The sequence below is a fragment of the Chaetodon trifascialis genome, chromosome 17 (assembly GCF_039877785.1).
Source record: "Chaetodon trifascialis isolate fChaTrf1 chromosome 17, fChaTrf1.hap1, whole genome shotgun sequence".
Taxonomy (NCBI): Eukaryota; Metazoa; Chordata; class Actinopteri; order Chaetodontiformes; family Chaetodontidae; genus Chaetodon; species Chaetodon trifascialis.
In genome coordinates this window covers 24,535,208-24,549,831 of record NC_092072.1, presented here as the reverse complement: position 1 = coordinate 24,549,831, position 14,624 = coordinate 24,535,208, and positions in this window count along the sequence as shown.

Genomic DNA, 14,624 nt, shown 5'->3' with positions numbered 1-14,624 from the left:
GTTTCTTATGTTACGGACACAGGTTAGGTCTTTCTTTCCTTTCTATTTTTTTGTTGGTTGTATTTACATGTGATGCGCAGCTGTTACCATGGATACTGTGACATCACCTCCGGTCAAGTCAGTTGGTGTGAGCTGGTGATTGCTTATGTGACACACCTGGAAGACACTGCTGGAGAGACTGAGTCGCCACACACCCAACAGATGTCAGAGCTTAGCACACTTGGTGGCCCCTGAACAATCAGAATCAGAATCAGAAAGAATAAGTAGCTTCTCTGAAGCGTTTTCCACTGTGAAAACACTCGTTTAGCTTTTAAGTTTAGAAGCACCATGGACACCTCACCACCTTCTTCCACGGATCCATCTCTCTCTCTCTCACCCTGAACTCCTGACTCTGTCAGCACGACGGGGCTGGTCCGCTCAGGAGAGTGGAGCGTGGGCTGTTCGAAAACCCAGAGAGGATGCTATAGCAAAGGCCGAGCAGCTGGAACCACCATCAGACCGGTAGGCACAGCTGTTCCCCTCACTCACCTCTGTTTACCGGCCAGTTTCTGACATAAATACCAGACGGGGGTTGAACGGGGGTCAGGCGTGAGACTATCTACCCCTTTTAGTCTCGACGGGCCCTCTAGTGGGTTATTCTCCTCCACTGACATTCTGGTAAAGGCCAATCCCACCGCTGACAACAGTGTAATCAACCTTGTAAACCAGTAAGGTTTTAGTCAGAGGAATTGAATAAATCCACACAGGACGGACAACCAAAGTGTATAAAATATGTACTTATTAATATGATATAATGATTAATAAATTAGGGCACAGGTATATGGTGGCTATACAAAATACAGAAAGGCAAGAAGCAGCCGGAGGGGAGAATTACAAGTCAGGCTACAGAGCTCATCCCACACCTTAAAGAGCTAGATAGAAACTGGACTAGCATTAAACACACAGCACTCCGGTTTAAATCACAGCACGCCACTGCACGCTTCAGTTACACAGCACACAATGCATGCTGGAGCTACTGCCCATATTAATCCCCACAAGCTTGTCATCCACCCTGTTCAGCCTGCCGGCCCCCCACGCAATTTTAAATGAATTAACAACACAAATAAACCAACATAACCTGACATAAGACACAGTTACAATAATAGGACACGGACACAAAATACAAATGAACACTTAACTCGCCCATTGGCCCTCGGTGTATTGGTGCACGTTGTTTTGTTTTGTTTTGTGTTTTAATTCTGTTTTTTGCGATGCTACCCGGAGCTCTTTCACCAGAGAAGAGCTCATGAACATCAGGGTAACAACACCAGAGGATTTATTTCCTAATTTTCTGCTCCCAACATTGGAAATTTTGGACATCTTGGTCAAAGTTGTGGTCACCGTTGTTCACGCAGCGAAACGCCAGAGGAGAGGAAAACGGGCCTGTGCACTCACGTGGATTACAGGAAGAACTCAGCCTCACCTGCCCCCATCACCCTCTGTGACTACACTATTGACACTGTGGAGTCTTTCCGCTTCCTGGGAACTGTCATCTCACAGGACCTCAAGTGGGACCCAAACATCAGCTCCCTCATCAAGAATGCACAGCAGAGGATGTACTTCCTACAGCAACTGAAGAAAGTCAATCTGCCAAAGACAATGATGGTGCACTTCTACACAGCCATCATTGAGTCCATCCTCACCTCCTCCATCACCATCTGGTACACTGCTGCCACCGCCAAGGACAAGGACAGGCTGCAGCGTGTCATTCGGTCTGCAGAGAAGGTAATTGGCTGCAGTCTCCCATCTCTTCAGGACCTGTACACCTCCAGGACCCTGAGGCGTGCAGGAAAGATTGTGTCTGATCCCTCTCAGCCTGGACACAAACTCTTTGAGACACTCCCCTCTGGCAGGAGGCTGCGGTCCATCAGGACCAAAACCTCACGCCACAAGAACAGTTTTTTCCCATCTGCTGTCAGCCTTATCAACAAGGCCCGGAACGCCCCCCCCCCCCCCCCCCCCCCCCCGACACTCTTCAGACTCCACCTCTGCCTCTACTTGTCACATTGACATTGCCATAACTATATGCATTACATTAACGCTCAGCTTGGATTTCTTTCTGAAAAAACAAACAACCAAACAAACTGTGTTTCTTACTTGTGTATATATATATTTATATTGTTATGTTTTTTACTTTTTAATAGTATTTTTTAGTGGATGTGTCATGCACCAACCAACACCAAAGCAAATTCCTCCTATGTGTAAAATCGTACTTGGCAATAAAGTTTTTTCTGATTCTGATTCTGATTTGCAGAAGGCAATAAAGTTCTGGTATTGTTGCCCATGAATCTGCCTAAGTTGGGGCTAAAGTTCTGTGGACTTTATGTTGTAGTCAAGCGTGTGGGTGAGTCCAACTATGTTGTCAGCAACCCAGAGCATAGACAGAAAATAAGGTTGTGTCACATAAATCTGCTCAAACCTTACATCAAGGATGATGATGAGAGCCCTGTGTGTCTAGCAACCGCGGAGAGTAGTGTGGCAGGACGGCACAGCCCGTCTCCACTCATGTTGTGTATGTGGTGGGTCAGGTGGATAGCTGTGTAGGCTTGCCCCTTTGCTCCCCACCCATTGAGTGACACTGGGCTGGGAGCAATTATCCAATTTCACCAGTGTACTGGGTGAGGCCAGCCAAAGCTACAGATGTGCATCCTCCCACCTCATCCGGACACCTGAGCGTGTGTGTCGGCAGTGTGTTTTGGCGTGGCAGAGTTGTATGCGTGATTGTTTCCATCCATCTAATTGCAATTCACGTATTAATTTTAGTGTGTATCACAGCAGGTGACTCCTCCTCTGACGTGGGCCGCTGCGCTGCTGCTGCTGTTCTGTCCACCTGTTCTGTCTCAGGTTCACCTCAGCAAGCTTATTATTCTCGTACATTTGTGTTTATTGTTTTTCGTTGTTTTGGTTTTTTTTGACATCATCATTGTGTGTGTGCGCGGGTGCTTGAAGTTTCGCACGCCCGTAAAAAGTCAATCTGGATGAAACTCAAGTGTTGGCTGCACTGTATGCAGTGCTGCTCATGTGGAGGAAATGAATGCAGCATAGGACTTAAAGCTGCACCAATTATTGTTTCTTTGTATTGTAATTAGATAATTATTTTGATCATTGGTGAATCTTGTGACCGTTGTTGTTTTCTATAGATTTTTTTGTGTTCAATCATCCAGTTATTTTTGCATAGATTTTGGTTTCCTATTTTTTTTGTTTATTATTTGTTTGTTATATCAATAAAAGTACAATTGACTTTGGTGGAGACCTCCTGGGCCCAGCCTAGTGTGGTGTCAGGGCAGTTTCTGGCTTGGTTTTGTTTTTTTCTTGCCCCTTGCCTTGACTAATATCTGCCTCTTTTGTTGGACAGGAGCTGTTGGGCTGGTGTGGCGAGCGACTGGCTGATCCCTGCGGTGGCGGTCCCCTCACTCCCTGTACAGTAGTGCACTTGGGTGTCAGTTGATGGTGTGTGGTTTCTTTTTTTCTTCACGTGTGGTGTGCCTCATCAGGACCCTTCCCCTCCCCCTCAGTCATCTCCGCCTGGTGAGCCCTCGTTACACAGCAAAGGCACTTTTTTTTGGCAAACTTAACCAACCTGTCAAGAGGCCCCAGAGGATTGTGCAATAATTTGCCCCTTATTATTATTATTATTATTGTAATCTTGCGTGCATCATCACTGAGATTGGTTCAGCATTTTAAACTTTGAAATATTGTTAATAAACTTTTTTCTTTTATATTTTATTTTGGAATCCGTCAGTCTCTGTGTCTCTCGTACCTGTGTGACCTTGTTTACCATATTAGAGAGGCGTTTCCCCTCTGAAATATTTCCTGGGGGTGAAATTCCCCTAGGTGGCGTTGTCGGACACTTATTAACAGAAGTAAATAAATTCAACCCTCATAGCATTGCCACAGTAGCAAGCCTAAAGGGGGGCAGGATTGTCCTGAAACCCCAGAACCGGTATCTGCTCGCTTACCCAACTCAGGAATGCTAGTCAATCTTAGCCAGCATTTAGAATATCTACAGTCTGAGGGTCATGGCGGAGTGAAGACGCAAACTCTCATGCTCCTCACTTGTTTCGAAATTTACTCACTTAAATCATTAAGTTATCTGAATGACACACACATTTTCTTGTGTGTAAGACTTGGCAGACAGCAGGACCTCATAATGAGCGAAAAGCCCAGCACGAGAACAGCCAATTCAAGCAAGACTGCAGCCAGTGATAGCCATTCCAGCAAAGCTACAGAAGCTAAAGCTAACACCAGCCCTAACCTGCAACTCACCCATGAAGATTTGAGGGAGATACTCAACAACATGCAAGATGAAAACCTATCGGAGCTTCGTTGTAGGGTTGCCACACTGCAGTCCACAGTCTTATCTCATGTCATAAAAATCCAGGAGGTGGAAGAATGTTTAAACAATGTGGATGGCAGGGTCGCCCCCCTGGAGTGCTCATACGCTGATCTGAAGGCTGAGAGTGAAAAACTCTGCACTCGTGTAGATGACCAGGAAAACAGATCACGAAGGCAGAACATTAGAGTTGTCAGTCTCCCAGAAAAAATTGAAGGCGGCAATCCTATCACCTTCATGGAAACTTTCCTGGTGGAGGTAGTCAGGGAGGACAGCTTCCCTCATAAACCAGCAGTTGCCTGCGCTCACCGCGCCCTCAGACTGCCACAGCAAAACGGGCCCCCACGAGCCATGATTGCACGTCTGCATCACTACCAGACGAAAGAATTGATTCTACGCTTTTCTTGGGAGCAGGCTGGGCAGCTGATATACCGGGGGCAGAAGATGAGCTTTTACCCAGACCTCAGCATTGACCTGGTTCAAAGGAGAGCTGCTTTCAACCCAGTAAAGAAACAACTTCAGCTGGCTGGTGTGAAATACTTGCCCATCTATCCTGCAACGCTCCGGTTCACACATGAGTTCAAGTCACTGCAGGATGCATCTGCCTTTGTCAAAGCACAGTGGTCACAGGGAGTGGTGATTTGCCCGCATTGGAGGACTAACCGGCTGGTTTCCTCATTTGGCAGCAGAGCACAGTGTGCGCTACTGGACAATATCCCCTCTGATCACAGTCTGTAAGTGGTGCTGTGTTCACTGTCTGTGTCAAACTGCTGTGATATTATAATGTAGTTTTAGACAGAGACCAGTTTAATTTCACTCTTTTTTGTGTGTTTGAAAAAACAACAACCTAAGGCTACCACTTTGAGTATGTGGTGAGTTTGTTATTCATGCCGGACCGCCGCCGACGTTAGACATATTCCTCCTTCAGGAGGGTGATGATGATGCTAGCAGTAACAATGATGTTATTTATTTTATTTTATTTCCTTGTTTGTTTTTGTCACTGCTTAGCAAACAGCTCATATGGGGTTGTTGACTTCAAGATGACATAAATTGCCACCTCCAACATTGGAGTTTGGTGAGGAGTGCTGAGATGCATGTGTTTTAATGCATCTTAGAAGGTTTTGTAGTATTTGGGTAGGCACAGCACTTGGTTTAGGTAAATGCTGTGGGGGTGGTAGGGTTGGAGTCATATCCTGTCATTTGTGGGTTTTCGTTTTTTTTTTTTTGTTTTTTTTCCATTTCTTCAAGTTGTCTTGCTTTGCACCTTCCAAAGTTTTTCACCATTATAACACCAGCATTTAATTCCCTGCATTTAACTTATACCAATAGCCAATGACTGGGTGTTAGGCAGAGTGCCACTAACTAGTGGGACCCAAAATTGCAGACCCGGAGACAGGACTTATGAAAGTAAAACACGGTTTATTAACAAACAGCAAACAAAAGGCGCACTCGAACAAGTGGACAAAAATACCTAAAGACGCACTCAAAAGGAGTGGATGAACCAAAGGACCTCCGACGAGGCGGGTATAGATACAACAGGCACGCTTGGAAGGGGCGGGTAGGCACTGAAATAAACGAAAAAACAAGCACACTATAAGTGGCTGAGACAAACAGTGGAACATTAACTATTTCTCAGGAGGAGAGGAGGACAAAAGACACAGCACTTACGACCAGTAAACCAGACACCGTCATGGGAGGACGAAGGAATAATCTAGCAAAGAGGAGAAGACTGCATGCTTCTTAAATACTCCACACAATGAGGTAGTGTGCTCCCAGGTAAGTGCAGGGGGCGGAGCTGGCTGCAGGTAAGGGGATGCCCAGCCACGCCAACAGGGGTGAACAGACAGACACACACACAGGGGGTGCTTTTCATTACGTTGAATTGTGCCTCCTCGTCTCCTCTCTCCTTCGTCGACCCGGAAGTCGTTTCCCCTCCGCCATGATGAAGGATCTTCCAATTGCTTAAATGCACCTGAAGGAGATGAGGAGCGAGGAGAGAGGAGGCTTCTGAAGGAGATCAGAGTGAGGATACACCGGTGTAGCCTACGCGGAAGTCTTTTATTATTTAAGGGGCGTGTTGTATGTGGTTTGAATCATGGCGGGAGCAGGTCTTCACAAATGTAATCTTGATTCTTGTTTCAACTGTGTCCTTTTAACAATTGTATCTGTCACCAAGAAATTAATGAAAATTCTTGGTATATTACGATTTTTTAAAGCAAGGCTACAAGGCTGTTGGTTTAATCTACCACACACCCGTCCTCTGTTATGCCTCTAACGGCATATAATTGAAACCTCATCAATAGCAATCAGGAGTAGAACAGTCTGACTGCAGATCTGACCATAATATCACGTTTTACAGCTTTTACAGCTGTGCAAACGTCATCAGTAATTGACGTCGCTTCGGACTGATGCTGTGGAGCGAGGATTTTTCATTTCGGAGTTTCGTTTCCTCTGTCCTCACGTCCCTTCCTCGCATCCCTCTTTCATGTCCTCGCTGGGCGGAGCTAAGACGCGAGGAGAGGAAGCGAGTGGAGGAGACGAGGAGACCAATTTATGTAATGAAAAGCACCCAGGGAAAAAGGGCAAGAAGACACAAAAGGAGAGACAGGAAGGCAGGATCCTAACACTGGGTTCAGTAGTAGAAAGCTACACTTGATCTCTTGGAATGTAAAGGGTTTAAACCACCCAGTAAAAAGGAATAGATTACTGGCTCACCTCTTTCAGCTGTACGTGGTCACAGCGTTTCTCCAGGAAACACACTTGCGCAACGCTGATGTTCATAGAATTCATAGAAGCTGGGTTGGGGAGGTTTTTCACTCAAGATTCAATTCTAAGGCCAGCGGTACTGCTATACTTATTCACAAAGATATTTCATTTGTAACTGAGAAAATTGTGGCCAACCCAAGCGGTAGATATCTGATAGTCACTGGTAAACTCCTAAATAAACCTGTAATTTTAGCAAACATATTTGCACTGAACTGGGATGATGAGGCCTTTATTAAATCATTTTTTTCAGCCCTGCCCAATGTTGACATTCATAATATAATCACTGGTTGAGACTTTAATTGCACCGTGAGTCCTGAGCTAGACCACTCCACTGACCGACCTGGACCACTATCCAAGACTGCCAAAGTCATCCATAATTACATAGAACGATATGGGTTGTTCAAATCCAAATTGTCTTTCCCTGCACGCAGAGCATGGCACTTACTTTTACTCTCAGACTCTAAGTTTATTAAATTTGTGAGTACCCAGATAAAGTTCTTTATTGAAACAAACTCTACACCAGATATCTCTCCTGCTACTCTCTGGGAGACTTTGAAAGCCTTCCTGCGCGGCCAGATCTTTAGTTTCACCTCACACAATAAAAAAGAAAATATGGTAACGCTTCCTTTTACGGTACTGTAATTACCATGTATTTACATGGTAATTACAAGGTAAGTACCATGTAATAAGGAGTATTAAAATATTAAAATACCATGTAATTACAAGGTAACTATATAGGTAATTACCTTGTACTTTTAAAGTAATTACCAAATCAATTCCAGGCAAATACCAAGTAACTACCTGGTAATAAGTATTAATTACTGGGTAATTATAATGTAATTATATACTAACTATTTTGTTAATTGCCAAGTACTTACTAGGTAATTGCCAAGCAATTTCTTAAGAAGTACCTGGTAACAGCCAGGTAATAAGAAGTAATTACTCAGTAATTATAAAGTATTTATATGGTAACTATGTGATTAATTACTAGGTACTCACTAAGCTATTATTATATTATTTCCTAACAACTACATATAATAATTAGTAATTACTGGGTGTTTCTTAAAGTAATTCCAAGGTAACTGCATAGTAATTAATAATGTACTTATTTCATGAGTACCAAGTAATTTTCTGACAACTACCAAGCAACTACAAGGTCATAAATAGCAATTACTGAGTAATTACTAAGTAATACATGGTAAAAACCTTATTATTTACACTGTACTTACTTAGTAAATATATAATACTTACCTAATAACTACTCATCAAGCACCATGTAATAATAATAATAACTACTAGGTATTTATTTAACAATTACAATCTTAATAGCTTGATAATTGCCAATTACTTACTTACTCAGTAATTAGTATTTTCCTAATAACTACATGGAAACTACAATGTATTTTAAAGTACTTATCAGCCACTTACCAAATAGGTACCTGGTAACTACCAGATAATATACCCAGCAATAACTGCAAAATTACCATGTGAACTACCATGTAATTATCAGGTTATTGATTGTATTTATTTTGTAACCACACAGTAACTACCCTTTAATTGTACCTGACAACTACTGAGGAAGGCTATGTATTGTATTTGTAAATACACAGTAAGTACTGTGAAATTTACAAAGAAATTATTATGACACTACCAATTACTTTCCTATTGGCTACCAGGTGTAATTACCAAGACATTATAAGTTTCTACTAGATACTTACCGTGTAATTACTGGGAAATGAAGAGTATTTACTAGGTACTACTAGGTATTTACGCCATGTATTTCCCTAGCAGTCAACTGGTTTTTACTACTTACCTGGTAACTTCTTAGTATTTACCCAGTAACTACAACATTTACCTGGTAATTACAGTTGAACTGTACTGCAAAAGGAAGTGAGGCCTGTTTCCATGCTATTACCTGGTAATTACTCATTCGTTACCCAGGAACTAGAAAAATACCTACCTACAAAGTACCTAGTTATTACAGTGGAATTGTACTGCAAAGGGAAGTGAGGTCTGTTTCCATGCTATTACCTGGTGATTACTCATTTGTTACCCAGTAAATAGAAAATATCTACCTGGAAATTACATAGTTATTAAAGTGCAACTGTACTGTAAAAGGAAGTGAGGTCTGTTTCCATCTTATTCCCTGGTAATTACTCAGTATTTAGCCCGTAACTAGGAAACTATCACATTACCCAAGACACTTGGACCGAAAATGCTGCAAAACCAACCAGTGTCTATGATACAGTGTCAGAGTACACTGATACAGATACAGAGTCTGATTCTCCCCCTGAACAGCACACTGTATCTGTCAGGAGATTAAGAGTTCCCATCAAAAACCACCATCACCAGCCATCAAATTACATTAAGATGAATGCATTATTTTTACACTTCCTCACTCAAAACACCTCGCTGTGACAGATATGCAAAAACAAGTGAGCTGCCAAAGATAAACATTTTAATCCAATGGATTTCAAATTCTTATAAAACAATTTCAAAAACAGTGCAAATTTTTAACAGTCAGGCACTTTTTTAAAAAATCAGAATAGACTTCTTTTTCAAAAAATAAATACAAATAACAGTGATAAATAACTATAAATAATAATTACTAAGTAAACAGTCCCAGTCTTGGTAATTCACATCATCATGTGTTTTCTGCAGACCGGTCTGGCCCCAAGCACTGGGTGGGCATTCCACTTTTTGGTCTCTGAAAAGTGAAAACACCCACCTAGTGCAAGCACCCACATGGGCCAGACCGGTCTGCAGTAGACACATGATAATGTGATATCACATGGCTGGTGCTTCACCAGGCCCCCTCATTTTGGCTTCCACTTTGTGACATGCTCTTATATCTTTAAACAAGCGGCCTAAGATGCCCTCCCTGTGCTCTTTCCCCAGCCACTGGTTCCATTCAATGAACTTCAAGTTCATCTTGAGAGCACTTTCTGATAGGTTCCCCCTGTAGCGGTATATGCTCTCCTTACAGCTCCTCCATGCACGCTCAATGTGTTGTGTATGAGCACCATTCCCAGGGTGAACAAAGTACCGCCGATGATTCACCTGGTAGTGAATATATCCATCCCTGGCCAACCCGTCGTATGCACGCCAACAATCACTGATTATTTGGCTTCCAGGTCTAACGTATTTGAGAATTATCGGGTGCAAGATTCTCTTCGATCGGTTTTCTACAAGTTTCAGCACCGGGCGTCTACGGGACCCCTTGACCTCCATCATCCCGAATACCCAGGATCGCCGTCGCCAGGTGTTGCCACGTCGTCCACGTCCATACTGAAAATAATACATAAAAATACATAAATAAAATACATTTATTTGGGGACTTTTCAACAATTTCGAGGGTCTTCTATTCAAATTAACTTCCCCCACATGGCATAGTTTGAGACATGGATCAAGAGGTGGTATATGAATGTAGTCATGGGTAATGTCAAAGAAAGCCAATAATGGCACTGATTTCTATATCTCACACGCCCAGTACCTGCAAGACTTGAAGACAATGAACAACAGACTCACTGTTCTTCACACAACATTTTAGCAGCTACATTGAAGCACTTTAAAGGATCCATTTATATTTTCATAATGTTCTGGCAGTTACATCACCATGGAGATTAACCTTTTATTGGTCGTAGCTGTTTTGTTGTGTTTTTTTTTTCTTCTTTTTAAGATTTGTTGTTGGGCATTTTTGCCTTTATTGGATAGGATAGTAGTCTGACAGGAAAGGGGGAGAGAGATGGGGGAGAAGTGCGGCAAATGTCTGGCTCAGGAATCGAACCAGTGATGCCGCCTGGGCATCACAGCCCATATAGAATGCGCCTGGACCAGTAACCCAGCAGGCACCCCCCCAGTCCAACCCTGCTGAGTGCCTGTGTTTAAAACCTATTGTCCCTGTTTTAGTAGCCTATAAAAGCTTACTTTTCTTTTGTGTCGAAACTTGCTCTCGTCTATTGCGACGAATGCTGTTCTCCCTCTGATCCTCATCTTCCAGTTTCTCTCCATCCGCCTCACTGCTTTACAGCATATTTCACGGAGTAGGGTTGTTACCCTAGTGAGAGACTTGGGGCTTCCACACACACCATCTTCTATCATGTCCACATGTCTTTGCCTCAATCCCTGTGCCAAGCTGAGCCAAAAAAGGAGGACAACTGCTATCAACATATTAGCTCCAGGGATAGGATAATTTTGTAGACAGGGAGGGGTCCTTATATAAATAGGTTGTTGCTACAATATCCATTGTGCATATTGTAAATGTTGGGATGGATGAACGTGCATGATTTCTTGAATTTCTTTAGAATGTGTACTCTATGTCAGTGGTTCCAAAACATTGGGTCAGGACCCATTTGTGGGTCACAAATAAATACATGGGCCCCCTAATTATTATTATTATTTCAAAACCTTTTCAAAAACATTCTTCAAAAAAGCATATGTAAGTTTTCATGATTTTAAAAAACAAACAAGCACTGATTTCTCATTAACTTCCTTAATACATGAAAGAGAACTAAGATTCCATAAATTAGATAACCAATAGAAGTAGTAAAAATAGCTGATCTACAAGTTCACATTGCGGTGCGAACACATTCAGAGCTTGTAAATCTGCTATGTTCATCAGTTTGCGATCTGGGCAAACATAATTTGGCTTTTGGATTTTGCAATACAAGGTTTGGGGACCACTGCTCTATGTAATATGTCAGTATGCATTTGGCTATTCATGTTAAGAGACACTGTTTACATGTGGTATTTGCATGTACTGTATTAGGTCTACCTAATTGGAATGGTCAAAGCTAAAATGAAATGCACAAAATAATTAATTATTGTGTAACAAAATACAATTACACAGTTTATGAGAGAATGAGAGACCATTTAAATTGAAGTGAGAGAGAGAAACATCCAACCTGTGCATAATCTGCATCCATGATTGTAATGTGATGTGTGATCCAGAGAAAATGGATCCATCTCTGATGGACCTTGTTACTGCCCTGCCCCCGTGTGATGACCACCTGCAGCTCCTGTAACATAACATACCACACCTGTAAATATAATTTAATTAATTAACAATAAAGACATAATGATAAGATAATGATAATGCAATGATAATGCTTCATCACTTACCACCGATATCCATCTTTGGTTGTGTTTGTTTTTTTGAACTTCATTTGCCTGTGGTAAACTGGGCATCTTTTTTTACTGGCCAACAGCCTCTCCCTCTGAAGCCACTGTATCAGAGATTTTCCTCCTTGTGCTGTATTTTGCAAGAGTTTTCTTATTAAAGTCATGGTTGACTTTTTTTTGAAGAAATTACCTTCTTCTTGGTTAAAAAAGGATCTCAATTGAAACAAATAAGCTCAGGCTTAATAGTGTAATCTCCTTCTTAGTTGACCTTTTCCCTATGCAAACTCATAATAAACCTTTCAATCAATTAATCAATCAATCAATAAATCATTGCCTAGTCTGCCTACACACCATACCTAAACAGTAAGAAGCTTGAACTGCTCGTGGCGCTTTTTTGCTGGAGCTCCTATTTTCGCGGGCGATTTTGGCTATTGAACGTCTCCAGAGCGTAATGACGTATGCACATGCGTATGCAACGTCACCAACGTGAAGGGGAAACACGGAACCACGAGTTGTAATCAAACAGCCGGTGACAAGCTGTGTGCGACTGTTTATTTCTCCTCCACTCCTTTCAACCGCGCTACTCGAGGCGTCACAGAAACCCACATTCTCCCGGTGTGTGCTCCACTTTCCCAACCACGGAAGAAATACACCTTGGTAAGTGACACATTTACCCGAGAAATAACTGTAACATTAACAGTTAATATAAGCTGACTGTGGTTTGCATGCATAAATAAACATTTACTAACAACCTTTGAAAGTGGAAATGTACACAAGCTTTACGCACTATACGGCATGTGCTCAGTGCGCATTTCCTGTGCGCACATATGTTTTTTACTGCATTTACTGTTGTTTATGGTAAACAGAAGTTATTAGGCTATTTGTTTTATATACAGCAAATTTTGCGGGTCATAGTTTCGCAGTGTTTGTGGTGGGAGGGGAGAGATTTGGAGAGAGAGGTTAGTGAGTTTGAGAGTGGTGAGTTTTATTGATAGCGAGAGTTAGACAGACAAACAAAAAGTTATTTTCAGAACTTAGAAGTAAATTCTGTGACATTCAATTTCCATTTTATTTTTTCTTTTGTTTTTATACTCATAACTATTGATCCATTCATGTGGCATCATTTTAGCACACATATTATTATTGCCCAGGTTGTCCTGAAAAAAAAAAAAAGATGTTCATTACTCGACTGTGCATGAAAGGGTTGAGATTATACATGCATTAATAGACAGAGAGGCCAGGCTGACAAAAATAGCAATAAATGGCTTGGTTTTAGAAGGGTTAATGAACACATCAAATGTTACCCCATTGCACAGTGAGTTTGGTTAAGCACTACCAAGCTTTACTTTGTTTAGCTTTGAACGTGTTAGCCACTTAAACCCTCAACATTTAGATCAGTATTTGTGTCATTTGAATGCTATTTTATGCATAGTACTGTGTTCTTTCTGTATGTTTCTCAATGTTATGAGTTTAAAAAAATGTCAATTGAAACAAGCTCAGGCTTTCTTGTGTAATCTCCTTTTAGTTGACCTTGTACCAGTGGGTCTGTACTGTGACGAAACTGTACCTTTTTCTCAATAAACTTTTCAATCAATCAAACAATCAATTAATCAAGTGGTTCTCAACCTGTGAATCGGACCCCCAGGGGGTTCTCAAAAGAGCTTGGGAGATTTAAGTTAAATGTTAAACATTGTTATTTCACCCGATTTATTTATTTCTGCGGTTATTACTTCAGTCTATATTAATGCCTATTACATATTTTTTGTTTATTGTATTTGAATTGAAGTTCATAATGTTAGCATAAGAATAAAGTTTAATTTAAAAATGAATAAATGTAAATTTTCCCGATTCCAATTCAAAAATAGTAAAAAGAAAATAATTCAGGATTCAAATTAAAAAATGTCAAAAGAAAAAGCTGATCTACAATGCATTTGAGTGACTGAAAATATTCATGTTGTTAATGTAGAAAAAATGACAAATATTTGCTGGCCCCCCTGTAGTAACTGTGACGGACCCCTAGGGTTCCCAGACCACTTTATGAGCCATAAATCAGCTCAGGGTTGATTTATATATCATACTGTATAACAGATACAGCTTTGTTAAATTATCTTAATTAGGTTATTTTTAGAAGAAAACAAGAAGACTTTGCCAGTCGAAAACAACTTGGAGGAGGTGGAGTCAGATATCGGAGGTAAGAATTTTACTCAATCATGGTTATACATAGAGTGGTCTCGTATAGCACAAGGTTGTCTGGTGGGGTTCCCCCACCACCACCACAATCATTCCATACCAAGGTGTGTGTGTGTGTGTGTGTGTGTGTGTGTGTGTGTGTGTGTGTGTGTGTGTGTGTGTGTGTGTGTGTGTG